This window comes from Platalea leucorodia (genome assembly GCF_965183815.1).
Source record: "Platalea leucorodia genome assembly, chromosome: 9".
NCBI lineage: Eukaryota > Metazoa > Chordata > Aves > Pelecaniformes > Threskiornithidae > Platalea > Platalea leucorodia.
The window spans coordinates 3,366,423-3,381,891 of record NC_138831.1 but is presented as its reverse complement, the minus strand read 5'-3'; the positions used below and the strand labels follow the sequence as shown (position 1 = coordinate 3,381,891).

The 15,469-nt window shown below is 57.9% G+C and overlaps 1 protein-coding gene across 1 annotated transcript in view; it reads right to left on the bottom strand.

Annotated features, from left to right (window-relative positions):
* Positions 1–15,469, bottom strand: part of PLXNA1 (plexin A1) — a gene marked incomplete at its 5' end in the record, with an annotated part of 105,299 nt that overhangs the window by 68,175 nt on the left and 21,655 nt on the right. The window lies entirely within an intron of this gene.

The following is a 15,469-nucleotide window of genomic DNA, read 5'->3' as shown; positions in this document are numbered from 1 at the left end:
TCACTTCTCTCCAAGGAGGGAAGCCACAACCATGGTTCTCACGCTGTACCCCCCTACATGCTGCCCTGCTTCCCCCACTGCTGCTCAGCCCCAAAGCCCCTCCAATGCGCAGCATGGCACAGACGAGCGCCCAGCTTGCAGCAAAGCAGCAAACCCCATCTTGCTGCTGCGGTACTGAAAGCAGCCCGCATGCCGCACCGCACCGAGCCCCGGCCGGGCAGGACGCTGCAGGACGCAGGCAGGACTCCCATCTCCCCATCCATCAGAGGAAACACTTGGGCTCATGACCGGGAAAGTCAAGAGGGTCTCAAGGAAGCTGAGGGTCAACAGAGGTTCAGAAAGCGCCTTTGTTCCCTGAGCAGGAACGTGGCAAAGGCTTTAATCCCCTTACGGCTCGCAATTACATTAAAGCTCTTCCTAAGCACACCGGTTTCTGGCTGTACCAGCAATAACCACATCACGAGGCACCATGGGGCTGGAGGCACCCACCGAGCAGGAGCTAAACTCAGCTGCGCTACTTGCCGTAACCTGATTGCCACCTCCACGAGCAAGAGACTCTTCCTGCTAATGCCGTTGCTTGCGATACCCCTGGATTCGGGCTGTCCCCCAGCACAGGGCAGCCTCAGGGGAGATAGCGCCCGCGAAATGGATCCCCCCCCACTGCATGGGGCTAAATCCACTGCTCTGAAGCACCCCCCAAAATGCATCCCACAGCCCTGCCCTGATCATCGCACCCACTCCCGTGGCCTGGCACAGCCATGCCCAAGCCCTTGTGCCCCCCATGGCAGCCGCGCTAGCATCCCGGCCGCCTCGTCCCCCTCCTGTAATAAATCGCCGCCGGCATTTGCATACTTCCCAATCAGGAGGATACGGGCCGGGAAAGCAGGATCCCGGTGTGCAGCTGATTAGCATGGAAATGTATGCGGCTCACAAACAAACCGGGGCCCGTTTAATTAGAGCGGCGCCTTTGATTCACCGCCAGCCTCCTGCATGCACCAGCCCCGGATTATTTTTAGGCAGTTTTACAAAACAAATGTATTTAATTAAGAAAGAGACCCCTGAGCAACCAGAGAGCGACGAGTCCTGCACAGCAGTGAGCAAAGAGGCCACGGCGACAGGGCTTGCAGGGCCAGGCTAACTCTTAGGAGCCCACGGCACAGCCAAAACCCCCTCGTACATCCTGCCACAGGACTGAAGAGCCTTTGCCATAACCCAAACTGGTCCTGGTACCCACCCGCCTTCTCAGCATCCTTTGCCAGACCCCTACATGGACTCTGCTCCCCATCACCCCCGCCCTGGGTACCACTGTGTGCTGGGGAAGCCAGAGATGCCAGAAGCCCATCCTAAAGCGTGCCCTTTTTGGGGGGGTGGTTCTTTCTCTGCTCAGGTCCAGGACCACATTCGCTCCTACTCCAAACATCAGAGGAGATCAAGCCCCAGATACCTGCAGTACAGGGCCATGGGCACCCCCTGCCCTGTGGTACCCCCTGCCCAGCGGTACCCAGCATCACCCCCAGGACCCAGCCCTGCCTCCCCGCATCCTCTCGCAGGTCTCTCCCCTCCTGGCTCTCAGCTTCTCCCCTACAAAGTCCTGTCCAAGCCAGTTCACCAGAGGAGGGTAACAGGGAGCATCCCCCTCCCCAGCAAGGCACTGTCTCCCCTCTTTCCTACAGCAACGTGACAAACACACCTTTCCAACCCTTTTATGGGCCGCAGTTGCGGCGCAGAAGAATCGATATAGTTTTACCCTGGTTCTAAAATAGATCTATGGCTGGATGTCGCGCTGGCAGTAATTTTTAACTAGCGGGGTAATTTCCCCATTACATTATTGCACTGCGCAGTGCTGGGAAAGAGAAAGAGATGTATTAAAAAAAACAACAGACGTGAAGCACTTCCAGTTAATTTGAGGCTCCAGGAAGAACCTAAAAATACTCTCAGTAGTCAAACGGGGCTGAAGCCCAGCCTGCCGCACGTCAGGGTGCTCTGATGGGGGGCACGGGGCCACCCCAGGCATGCACACGCAGGAACCCTTCTCTCTGGCACCTCTCCTCCCCCTAAGGATGCTCTATAGGTGGGTTTGCGATTCCGGAAAATGAAATTTGGAAGGCCTGGCAATCAAATTGTTTTCTAGTTGGCCAAAAGGCAGGGCACGAGGGAGATTTTGAGTTAGCTCGTGTAGGCAAACCCATCCTGCTGCTCCTCCCCAGCATCCGAGATCACTGGCAGACAGACCCCAACATCATCCCACGCCAGGAGAACCCGACTGCCCGCAACGCCTGCTGCTGTGCGGGCAGAGGTGGGAACCTGGCATCAGGGCCTTTACAGCGGGATTAGCCTGATGGGAACCTGCTCATCCCGGCTGGCGGGAAGGGGACGGGCTGTTTGGACCACAACATGGCACATGGGATGCACAAGGTACCTCCCATCTGATCTCTTACAGACGCTGGGAGGGAGGGACCGCTTCCCCCCCGCTCCCTGCACCCGCGGGGTAGGAGAGGATGCGGTTTAATCAGAGCAGCCCCCCTCGGAAACACGCTCCTTCCTGCCCACCCCGCCTGCCTTCCCACCCGGGGGAAAAGACATTTACCAAAAATAAATAAATAAATAAACCTATTAACCTTTCTCCTCATCCTGACGCTGATATAATTACCCAATACTAATAATTACTCGCACTAATTTCTCACTCAGGATTCCTGCCCTCGCTCTCGCCTGCCTCGGGCTGGCTTCGGGCAGCGGCTCGCGGCGCTGCCTCCTGCGAGGGGCTGGCAGGAGCCCCGGGGGACGGCTGGACCCTGGGGCCCTGCCGAGGCGGAGGAGCAGGATCGAGGGTCGGCTTATTGGGCTGCTGCCTCATTAAGTAAATGGAGGAGACCAGAGGCAAGAAATTACAAGCTCCCTGCTGGGGTGAATCATCTCAAAGCAAGCCTGGAGGCTTTCTTCTTCCAGAAATCCACATGCATGCCCTCCCCACCCAAGCGAGGAGCCCACCCCATGGAGCAAGCACCCAGGACAACTTCACTCTGAAGAGGGACAGGTTTCAGACCTGGTCCCTCAGAAGCCAAGCAAGCTGGTGGAGCAGCGCAAGGCCAGGAGATGCAAAGGCATCTCACCTCACCAAGAGGCCCCTCGCCTCCCAGGCCAGCCGTGGAGAACCCCGGCAAAGGAACGATGAGGGAAAGGACGGCATGCAATGCTTCAACCCCCGGGCACCCCGGTGTAATGAGTGACCGCGCACAGCATGCCCTGGCTGGGCAGGGGCAAAGTCCTCCCCCAGGAGGCCCAGAGAGGGTTGCTGGGGATGGTCTCGTCTTGGCTGGAGAAGGCAGTTGCCACCCCATACAGGTTTTGGAGAAGAGCAACATCACCTTGCTAAGAAGCATGCAGTCGTGCAGCGTCACAGCCGGACAACAGCACCAGCGGGTCCTGCTGCTGCCTCGAGTCCAATGCTCCCTCGAAAGCTCAGCTCTCCTTTACAAACCATGATGCTGGAGCATCCAGAAGCTTCTGCAGGGCCCAGGCCCCACCACAGCCAGCGGTAGTGAAGAGCCGCTGCCCTAAGGAGCAGTACAAGACAAGGCTGGGACCTGAAACCCATGTGAAAGCGCCAGGAGGGCAGAGACAGCACATCAGAGGAGGGACGGTTCCTCCCATTGCAGCACGCTTGCTGCCCTGGGGAAGATGCCCTCCAGGCTTGTCCAGATGAAGAGGCACCTCCCTGCTGCCGTAACCGCTGCCCGACTGCTGCTCACCAAACCGCCACAGGGAAAACCTCTCAACATCCTTACGGCCACCAGCAACGGGTGCAAGGCAGAGAGAGGCATCTCCCCAGGGCCACCTTTTGGAAAGACGGCGGTGAGAGGAACGAAGGGCAGTAGCTGTGACCTGGTGGTCACCCAGCGCTGGCAGCGGGTCCGGAGGAGGACGGCAACGGAGGACAGGGCTTTACAGCTCAGCCAGGGACGCCAGGCAGAGAGGGAAGGCAGCCGCAGACATGACAAGGCTGCTTTCGGATTTAACGCGTGTCGGCAGGGGTCTGGCCACAGCCCCGGGGCTGCTGGGGTGGGCCACCAGCTCCCCACAGGACTGAAAACAAGCTCTCGGGGACACACGTGGAGGGTCACCAAGAGACCGGGTCTCACTGCAGGGGACCACCCCCAAGCCCACCGCTGGGAAGAGGGGGCTCTTCACTGCCTCGCAGGCGGTCCCCCCGCGGGGCTCTCCCACCAGCCCTCCATCTCCCCCGCTCCGAAGCTCTCAAGCCCCCATCCTGGGTCCCAAGCGGACCCCTGCAGACCCCTCCTCCGGGCAGGAGAAGTGCTCAGCCACGCTTTGTACTCTTATCTGTACAGGGCTGTGATTAATTCACAGCGGCTGGCAGCAGCTACAAGAGGAGGGCGCTTTTGCCCACCTGCCACACTTCAAAGGCAGGGACTTATCTGCCTGAAACACACGCTGCAGCCTTTTCACGGGGACCCTTTCCAGTTCCACGGGGCTCACGTGGCACTGACGGGCAACGCAAAAGAAAGGCTTATTTACGGGATTGCATTTCAAAGCCTCCCCACTTCCCTCCCAACATTCACTGGGGGAAGCGGAGAGTCCCCCAGCCCCAGGGATGTCCATCGCGGACAGAGACTGAGCAGGGAGGATGAGACGGGGCTGCAAGGAGAGGATGCTGGATCAAGGTCCCTATCCCACCTTCACCCACGCCCTGGTCCCCTCCTGCCCCGTCCTCTTGCCGGTGAGCAGCTCCGTGGCACGTCGCTGAGCTGGGAGGAGGAAAAGGCTTTGACCTGTGCAGAGGGCAGAGCCCAGGACCAAAACCTTCCCCTCCCCATGCCACCGCGCTCACAGCTCAGGCACCACTGAAGCCCCGAGCTCCCGCACCCAAACCAGTGGGTGCGCATCCCGCCTCCACGGGAGCAGGGCCGTGCTAACAACCCCAGCATTCTGCTTTGATTTTGGCACCGTCCGCCCAAAGGGCACAGGGCAGAGCAAATAAAACCAGGAGAGGAGCAGGTCCTGGCAGAGTTGACCCCCAAACCATGGGGCCACCTCCCAAAGGCAATAGAGGACCCACACAGCCCAGCCACGCTGGGGCAGAGGTGACAGCTGCCGGGTAGCGTCAAACAACACCACGACGACGAGCCTACAGCCGGAAAGGGAGTATCCCGTGTCCAGCTGGGGCGGCTGGCGGGGGAAAGGGACCCCCCCTTGGGATGCCAGCCTGCATGGCCCCTCCTGGCATGTGGCCTGGGCTCACCCCGAGGCAGCAGGCAGCATGGGGACGGGGACATCGGCTGCCCCTCCACATGCCTCCCCCCGCCAGCCGTCCCCCGGGGACCAGCAGCACTGGCAGCTGCCACCTGCACACCCCTCTCCGGTTTCCAAAGGAGGGTTAAGGGTTTAAAAATGACGTTCCTGGATCAGCTGCTCCGGGGAGGATGCACACCTCTCCCCCACCCCACGCCGGGAAGGGGCAGGGGCTGCCCAGTGAAATGCGGGTCTGGGAGCAGCTGCAGGGCTGTGGCATCAGCTGTGTCTGGGGGGCACAGCTGATGGGGACGGGGGGCTGGGTGCTGCTGGAGAGGGGGACACCAGTGTGCAAGAGCGGGGAGGAGGCAGTGGCTCTTGCTCCCTCCCACCGTATTGCGGTTACCAAATTTTGGCATCCTGGGGGACAAGGATACGCCTCCAGTTTTGCTCAGGCATCGAAAAAATCGCCACCAGGAGAGCCCCGACCATGCTTTACCAGGGCACGCCGAGCGGCACACCCAGCCGAAAGGGTACAGGCAGCCAGAAGCGAGGGCACAGGCGGGGTTTTGGGGATGCATCTCCCAGAGGCTCACACGTGGGGCTGGGGACAGGACAGCCCTGCAGAAACATCCCAGCTATGCGGGGTGGGCTGGCAGCCGGCACCCTGGCTACCTCCGCTCCCCGCCAGCCGGCCACCCTCCCTGCCGCCCCGCCAGCTGCCTGCGCAGGAATGCACCAGCCGGGCGCAGATCAGACACATGCCTCCTCCCAGACGGGCAGGCAGCTGCCTGCTGCCAGCTGCTCGAACCCGGCATGCCGGGGCCCCGCAGAGGTGGGTACCGTCCTCCCGGCCCCCTCCGCGGGGAGGAGGTTTCGCCAGCCCCTCGCATGGGGCTGGGATGCTCCTGCCTCATCGCTAACCCGCCAAGGGAACAGGGCGAGATGTGCTGCCTGCTTCCATTCAGGGAAACTCATTCATTTTATAAAGATGAATACAAGCAAGGCTTTCATCCTGGGCCCAACATCGCCCTGAGCCGGAGAATATTGGGACTTTAATTATATCAGTATAATAAAGCAAAAAACAAGGAGGTACTTAATCTAAATCAATGCTCACAACAGCAACAAATGCCAGCGACTTGCCGACACTGACAGATATGACACCGGTTAATCTAACCGGTTTTGAAGCCACGTTATTACCAGTGCGTCATCCCCAGGCAGCATCCCAAGCTCGGCCACGCGGGCTGAGGACAGACGCACTCGCTGCACCTCTCCAGGGAGGTGGGCTGGGAATTGCATGAAGGCACTGGGGTTTGCCATAGGAGAGAGGGGGAGGCAGGGGGGCGACCCTGCCCAGCGGGACCCCGAAACACAGCACCACCTTCCCCAAAACTCCTCAGCTGCCTTTTTCTTTCACTCAAACTCATTTCCATCTTTTCCTCTTGTTCAGCCACCCACACGAGCGATGCTCCCCCATGCCGAGTGGGCTCCACAGAGCCGGCCAGACCAGCACCAGCCCACACAGCGTGGCACGGCACGGCATGGCACTGACCGGTCCCTCACCCACCACCTGCAAACCTTCCCAAAACCTCCCCTGAGCAGGTCTGCCCGCATTGCTCCATCAGCACGATGGGGAAGAACAGCCCCACACTCTGCTCCAGTAATTTTGACAGAACTAAAACACTGTCAGAAAAATCTTTTCAATCTTTCTGTACCAAAACGGAACTGCTGGAATGCGGGAGCGAGTGCCAGGGCACCGCGCGGGAGCGGTGCCTTTGCTGGAGTCAAACCCGGGTGCAGGAGGGACCGATGGAGGCAACAAAGCAGGGAGAGGAATTACAAGCATCCCCCATTGGGAGCCACACGGCGTGGACGGGTTAAGGCACTTGTCCTGCTCCCCTCCCAGCAAAGCCCCAGGTCCCGTCACCGTCCCCCACCAGCCCCTGGCCCTGCGGCCGCTCCGGCGGTCTCGAGCCATTGATTTCCCAGCTTTGCCCTTCAAAACTCTCCTGGCTCAGCGCCCGGTTCGTATCGTCTAGTCACTCAGGAGCAAAATATCTCTATTATTATTGCAATTATTTCCCAATCAGCATCACTCAGGGCTGAGGCGGTCGGGGGGGCCCCCCAGCAGGCGAATCGATGGGCAGCCTCTGCCCTGGGGGCTGCTGGGGACAAGGCGGGAGGCACTGGCAGCTGCCAAGCAGCACGGGGAAGAGCGGGCAGAGGACAGGGGAACCCAGGGACCCCTCCGTGCGATGCCGTGGCCCGGCAGGGTGGCAGTCCTCCGTCTCTGTCATCCCTCAACTGAGCAACAGCGATGCAAAATAACCTGTGCACTGAGTGTGCACGCAGCCACCGAACCCGCAAACTCTGGATGCGATGCAAGGGCTTTACCTCCGAGGCGATTCACGGCTGCTAAAGAGAACCGACGGGAGCTCCAGGGCATCCCCGGGGACGGCGCACAGCCGCTGGGGCATCAGTTCCCTGGGGAGGGAGCGATAGAGCACCCCAAAACTACCCCTCCAGCAGCAGGGTGCCCGCACCCGGCTGTGCCCTTTCCAGCGTAAATGCACAGCGAAAGCCCAGTGCCAGCAGACACATCCCTCTCGAGGGAGGGGAGCGCAGGCAGGTAAGCAAGTCCCACTCTTTCTCAAGCCACAGGAAGAGAGGAGGGAGCTGCGGAGGTAGGAAAGCCCAGTAACAGATGAGGAAGGAATTTTAGCCCTGCAAAATGGAAGGTAAGGGCAGAAAAAGCACACAGCAAAATGGGATGGGGACCTTCTCGCTGCATCCCACTGTTCCTCTCCGTGCAGGAAAAAGCCCTGGGTGACAGCAGTGAAGGGCAGAGCACATCAGAGAAATACAGGATTATTTTTTTCCCCGTTTATTAATTACTGTAGGCATCCCAGGCGTCCCTGCAGGCCCTGGGTTCTCTGAAGCCATGGCGATGCGTCACCCTCCCGGCTCCCACAGGACTCAGACTACACGTGACCAGCCTGGGGTGAGTTAATACCTAAACGTCCCAGAGAAGTCCCTGGGAAGAAAGCTCTTGCCTGAAGGACTCAGTACTCAGTTTTCCAAACAAAAGCCATCCCTTCACTGCCAAGGCACCAGCTCCTCCAAGGAGATCGCATCCTTCTGTCCCATGGGGACCAGCCCAGACCCTTGGCTACCACTCTCCTGCGATGCACAGCCCATCGCCCTGGCTGGTGAGCAGAACAGACCCAGAGCCACCATCCCCAGCCCCTCCACAGCTTAGAAGTTGCTATTTCTCCTGCAAATCTAAAGCACCATGTATTTTCCTCCTAGCAATGCTCCTTAGCTCAACAGGGCGGCACAAGTCCCCCTCCCCGAGCCTTGGCACTCTTCTGGCCATGCAACCAGACCAAGACAACCCCAACACGAATGCCAAGGGCTTGTCCCACCACCTTCACCCTCCTGGTCGCTTGGGACATGCCTACGGCCAGAGGCTCAAATCCCCGCTGCCTGCCAGCAGCAATGGGGATGCTCCCCTTTCCCGATCTCCATCAGGGGATCCCAAAAGGCAGGGAGGAGGCAGCAGGGCTTTGCCGGGGATGCGGCAAGGAGGAAGGACAGGCTCCCGGGGCTGCGGCACAGCTGGAGATCAGCTGGATCCTTCCTCCCCCCTCAGCTCCAGGAAAATAGCTGTTTCCTTCCTGGTCCCTAAAACAACACAGCAGCAGGAGAGGAGCTGCCCGAGGACAAGGCAGGGGCCATCAGCCTTGCAAAGAGAGGAGGCAGCGGCAGGAAAAGCCCATGCAGGGGAGGCTGTGGAGGGACGGACCCCGAGGGGAAGGGCTGCTTCAGGGTCCCCCTGCAGCCGGGTCCCCTCCCACCCCAGCACCCACACCAGCAGCCCCACGCACAAATTCCACACCAGCCAAGCCCCCGTTTTGGTGGGGGCAGCCCTCCCAGGCTGCTCTGCGGGGCACCATGGCTTGCATTTGGATTTATCCAACCCTCAGACTTCCCGCTGGAGCCCTGCATCCCACAGCATAACCCCACAAACTCCAAAGCCTTCTGCAAGCCCATCTCAGCAGCTCCCAATTCACCCAGCTCCGGCCACATAACTGCACCAGCCGTCACTTCCACGATGTACAAACCAAAAGCCATTTGCTGCAGCAATACATTGCAGCAAGGGGGATATTATAGGAACTAAACCTGCTGCCCGTTCACCTCCACCCACGGAGAAGGACAACACTGACTGCACAGGGGGATTCGGCTTCACCCATTTAACACTGGCTTTCATCCCTTCCTACCGATCAGGCCTCTTGTTACCACAGCTCTGGGCTGTCCTGGTGTGTTATCTCCATGGACAAATCACACTGGACTGGCCAGGAAAAGCTGATAAGCAATAAATGATCAGGGTCTAAATATTGCAGGGCACAGTGACAACATTAAATATTAACACCCAGCACAGGCAGCAGGACTGGACATGCAGAGTCTCTTAAAAATTCAATGCCAAAATCATACATCGCAAGATATACTTCATAGGAATGTAACCCGGGGTATCAGGAGGAGGCAGAAAGTTACAGCCATGCTTTTTTAAAAATTTTTTTCTTTTTAGATCAACATCTCCACTATTGACACGTCACGATCAAAACTCCAGGCTCTGCCTTTCCTCCCGAAACAGTCCCTGCTCCAAACATAAGCACCTCCAAGATTAGAGGGGAAATCTTCCACCGCTCCGCACTCGGTGTTCCCGGCGATAACAGCCAGCTAAGCCTGGCTTCGGGCTCAGCGCGATGGAGAGCGCCTGCAAATATTTTGCTTCAAATACACTCAGACCCTCTTGCTCGCTCTACCTTGAGCTCTTGATGTGTTTGCTAAAATTCCCTGCTCTCACCTTTTGTTTGCATTTTAAGGCTTTGTTCCCACACCCTGAACCTCTGGCCCTCCTACAGCACCTGCAACCCCGAGAGCCGCATCCCTGGCTACACTATACCCTTCTCCGCGTCTCCGTAAAGCCAGGGGAAACCTATGGGGCCACAGCTCCCCACTGTGCAGAACCTGGAGTGATGAAAAACACTTCTCTGCAGTGGGCTCTCCATTCAGAAAATTAGGCTCTTCAGTCTGCGGATAGGAGCAATTTCGAAGGAGAGATTGAGAAGATTTAAATATAGAGATTGCTTTCCCCAAGGATGCTGCTCGAGATATTTAAGAGCTCAGATTTTACACGGCGTGGATTTCCTTTGGCACCGATGCAGAACTCCCTGCCCTGCTTCCCCAGGCAGCGATCCCTTCTTCAGGCTGTCGGGGAGCGCCAGGTCCCGTCAGCTAACGCGGAGCACGACGGCGACCGCAGGGCTCGCTCGGGAGGTAAACTGGGGTGCAGGGGGGGTGGAGCCCACCTGGAGCTTTCCAGGTGCGACAGCACCCAGCCACAAACTGTTGTAACCCTGGCTTTTGCAGGTCCGTGTGATGGGAAATGAAAAGCCCAGCTAATTCTAAATAAAGGACCCCTGGGCAGGCGAGGCTGCTCCCCGAAAGCCCAGCTCTTGCCAAGACCAGAGCACACGCCGCATTCAAACCCAAGTTCTGAGAAGATCTTTGAGGAACACCTGCCGCCCTCCCCACCATCCCCACCGCCGCCAGAGGACCTCAAGCAGAGCTGCCACCCGCCGCGACTTGCCGACACCGTGGCCAAGGAGCTGCTCCCAGCCGGGGATGCAGGTCGGCACCCAGCAGCCCGGCAAGAGACGGGCAAGCAGCAAGCGCGGTCGGACCTCACCGGCCCGATGCTGGAGAGAGAGGAGATGGGGATGGGCAGACAGCCCCCGGATAAACAGCTTTATCCCAAGATGCAACCCTGGCAGGCACCCATCGCATGCCTGAATATCTGTAGAGGGAGGCCAAGGGGTGGGAAATGATGTTAATTAAAGTTTTAATTACTGTAACCAAACGAGTAGTATAATTACTTTATTCTCACAGAGACTTCAAACTGATTAAGGACCACGTGCGCAATCTTCGGGTTGATGTGGTTTTTAATTAAACGTGCCGTCAAAGACAGTGAGAGGGGTGGGCAGGACGATGGCTCAGCCCTGTCTGCTCCTGCCTGGACCCCCCCGGAGACCTCATGCCAGGAGGGAGCCCAGGCTGGCAGAGACACGAAGGTCAAGAGCAGCAACTAGTGCCAAAGGCCGAAGGTAGCTGCTTTGGGAAGACCAGAGTCAAGGGGATGCACACAGGTGTCTGAAAGCAGAAGCTCCTCTCCTATACATCGGCCCTCAGCTTCACATTCCCCCAAAGCATCTACCTTTACAAACATCTCCAAAACAACCCCGCACGGGCCCCGAAAATATTAATGAACTGGTGCTGCCAACTGGAGGGAATGATTAAAAAACAATTTTGCAAAGGTATCCTTTTCAAATAATAATAATACTAAAAGACAAAGCAGTAGAAATTAAATTCCCAGTCCCCTACCTCAAATAAATAGTATCAGAATTTGAAATGAGACATAATTACCCCGGCAAGGTTAAAGCCGCTAATGCACGCGGAATACAGAATCACCATCCATCATAATCATATCTCGTATCACAGCCATTATTTATAATTAGGAGGCACGGTTTAAAAAACACATAAAGACGCCCATGCAATGCAGTAATTCTTCTGTTATTGCTCCTGGAGGGCCAATCCTGCTCTGACTTGCGGAGTCCAGGATCAGGCAAAAGTAATTCCCCAAAAAAGCCCAAAAGTCATTCCCAAAAAGCTCCTTGCCGGGAATGGAAACCCACCTCAGCCCACCTGCGAGCCCTGCCTAAGCGCCGGGCTGGCGGCAGTAGGACACAGCCGGGCTGTGCTGGCTCTCTCCCAGCCATGTCAAACCCAAGCAGGCTCACAAGACATCCACCTAGTCCTTCTCTCTTAACTACACTGAATCTGTATTTTTTTTCCCCAAAAGCCAGAGCAGGAAGAGCAATGCTGAGCAGACACCAGAGCCACAACCCGGCTCAGCAAGGCGATGGCCAGCCTGCTGGGCTTTGCCTAGGCTTTCTCACCCACTGGGTGGTGTGTTACCTATTTTTAAAACCACAGAACGAGTTACAGCAAAAGCTGGGGAAACCAAAAGCTAGCCCCAAAGCTGCTGAAAGCTGCCTTCCTTTGAAGCACGGGCTTTGCAGGCTGCCCCCATGTCCCAGTGAAATATTAACAAGCTCCCAGCAAAGCAGGAGGAAATTACACTAAATAGATTCTGGGGAAGGCCGCAGATGGCGGTGCCTACACGGCACAGCCCAGCTCTTGGGGTACCCACTTCCAAATCCCTTCTCCTCCCAGCAGAGAGGAGCAGTGAGTCTGCAGCCCCATGGGGATGTGCAGTAGCTCCAGCACTGAAGCCAGAGCAAAGCCCTTGCACAGAAACGCACAAAACACCGGGACGCGGTGTGGTATGCAGCTGGTTTGGAGCCCCAGGAGTCTGGGAGAGGTGGTTTTGCACCCTTTGGTGAAAATTAGAAAGCAACAGCGGTTGGAGAGGGTGTCCTGGGGACACAGAGCTGTGATGGCAGAGGCTACAGCAAAAGCCCAGGGATGAGACCGTGGAAAGGACAGACACACGCAAGCACACATGTGTGTAAATCTAAGCTACAGTGGGTTTGGAGAGGGAAAAGCAAGCTGGGATAAGCACAGGGGAGAGCTGAGGCACAGCCAGAGAGGCACAAGTCCCCAGCAGAAGCAGCCCCGAAAAGGAGCTCAGCCCCACCACTGGCTGCAAGCGGCCCAAGGGAAAGAGCCAAAGCCGGCTCGCCCCACCAGTCTCATGACTCTTACTCACAAGCAGAGCTGCACTTTCTCAGAAGTTTCATTAAGCTGTAAAACAAGAAAAAAATAAGGGGCGGGGGGGCAGGAATCAAAAAAGCCAGCTCGCAGACGCACGTACTCATGAAGGCTGAAGCAAACGCAGCGAAACACCAGCCGGAGTTTCCAGCCAGGGTCCCCGCACCAGAGGTGCCGCGCTCCTGCGGCACGAGAGGACAACGGCGCAGGGAGCAGCTGGCAGGGGGGCACATCCAGAGAGAGGGGCTCTGTGCAGAGCAGCACCAAGCTGCTGCCACCACGGAAGCGGGGGGATGAAGCTTTTGGGGGTTCAGCTCTCCTGGGCAGGTTGCCTTCTCGCATGGTGGGTACCAGCCTATGCACCCCATCGCTCTGACCTCCAGGGCTGCACACAGGGGATGCAGGGCATCTCTTGGGCTTGCCCTGAGCATTTTCCAGCTCCTCCTCTATTTCAGACAGCCAGCGCACTGCCCTATGTGCCAAGGATCAGGCTAGTCTTGCAGGATCAGATAAGTTTGGGGAGGACCACCTCGGGATGCCGGAGAGGGACTGGTCCCCACGGGGCTACGGAGGAGGAGCACCGCAAAGCCAAAGGGGACTGGGTCATCCCCCCACAGCCAGTGCCTCCCCAGGCCCTGAAATGGCCATCAGCACCTTGCCGGGCTCTGGCTGCCATCCTTCAGCCGTCTCAGCCCTGATGGCGCATGCCAGAAGGATTTCTAACATCAGCGGCGGCAAGTTTACCGCAACCAAAAGGAGCAGAGAGAGGAGGAGGTGCTTCGCAGGATCGGGCAGAGGATCACTATTTGCCCTTCCAAGTGAAAACTAATCCCCCCTTCCCCCTTTTTATCCCATTGAAAACTTGACAGAACCTCCTAGCGCTTTGCAGTTGAAATTGGCAGGTCTTAAATTAATTGACTGCAATTTTACACAACAACATGTTTAGCTGCGAGCTGGCCTGCAGCCCGCTTGGCTCGCCACCGCTCCCCAGACACTTTTCAAGCAACCTCCAAAACTTCATAACACATCTAAGGCGAGGCGAGCAGGCTGCCAACGTGACCCGCTCCCTGCCAAAAACCAGCCCTGCCTCCCCGCGCCCCAGCCCCGACCCTGCTCCAGCTCCTCCGCTGTTTTCCCCCACTCTCGTTAATGGCTTGTTAAATTATTCTCATCATCTCCGAGGATTTTTGCTCCTCCAAACGGCGAGGAGCATGGGGCAGGCTGGGTTACGGGCCCGCTGCTTTGCCATGGAAACAGCAGCAACGGGACCGATGCACGCAACAGGGGCAAGAAAAGTCAGGGTTTTTTTCTTATTTCAATCCATCCTGACGCATTCCTGCTCTCCTTCCGCTTAATACCCCAAAGGACGGCTTTCGCTTTGGGCTTCGACGACGCAGTGGCAATTCTGCAATGTCCCCATCCGGGGCTGGGTGCCTGGGGTAATGCAAAAACACACAACCCCAGCGCCCAGGAACGAGACGGTGCCTGCAACCCACCTCCAACCCACCCAAAAAACAACCGCCCTTTTCTTAGGGGAGAGCCTGAGCCGGCATCGCCGCTCGCATAGAGCCTGCCTGCAACCCAGCCCCCAAAACGCGGGGCTGGTCCTGCCCGGTCCCGGCTCAAGGTCTCCGAGCCTCCCCGCGAGCTCCCGCGAGATGCTGCCGCCGCCTCGGCCAAGCGCGAGCCCCAGCGATGAGTCAGCCCCGGCTCCCAGCCCTAATCTAATCCCGTCCCCGGTGCCGGGCGCCTTTCCAGGGCATGTCCACAACATGAAAGGCGCGCTCTCGCCGCGCTGCCGGGTCGAGAGCCGGAGGAGGAGAGGGGAGGATTGCTCCGGCTCTGCCTAGGACTTGGGTCGAGCAGCTGATGCTCTGCGAAAGCCAAACTGGGGGTGGGTTGTTTGTGTGATTTCATTGCTTGAACAAACAGAAACATCCTGTATGTGATTAAGAGCCTTTATGAAAAACACACCAGCGCTGGGTCCCGCAGCTGGGGCCGAAGGTACGGCTGCGGCTGGAAGGCAGCGCGCAGCAGGGCTCGGCCGCGCTGGGGTGAGCAGAGCTCCGAGGCAGATTCACACAGCCACAGCATCCCAGGGACGTTTCAGGCCATGCACGGAGACAGACATCCCCCACTAGGAAATCATCTCCCCCACAAAATGTCATTTTTTTCATGCAAACCTCCCCAAGCCCTCACTTGCTCTATGGAGCAAGAGGCACAGCAGCGTTACCAACAGCCCACGAGCCACAAACGATGGCTGCATGGGGAGAGGCAGCCAAGGCGCTAACATCGCTCTGAAGCATTAATTCTTTCCTTTATCACCTTCTGCCCCAGGATATCAAAGTACTCCGCACACACCTATAGCTTGCTCCTCCTTTTGGCTGCTGGCATTGCCATCCGCAGATGGCACGGAGGAGAAAGG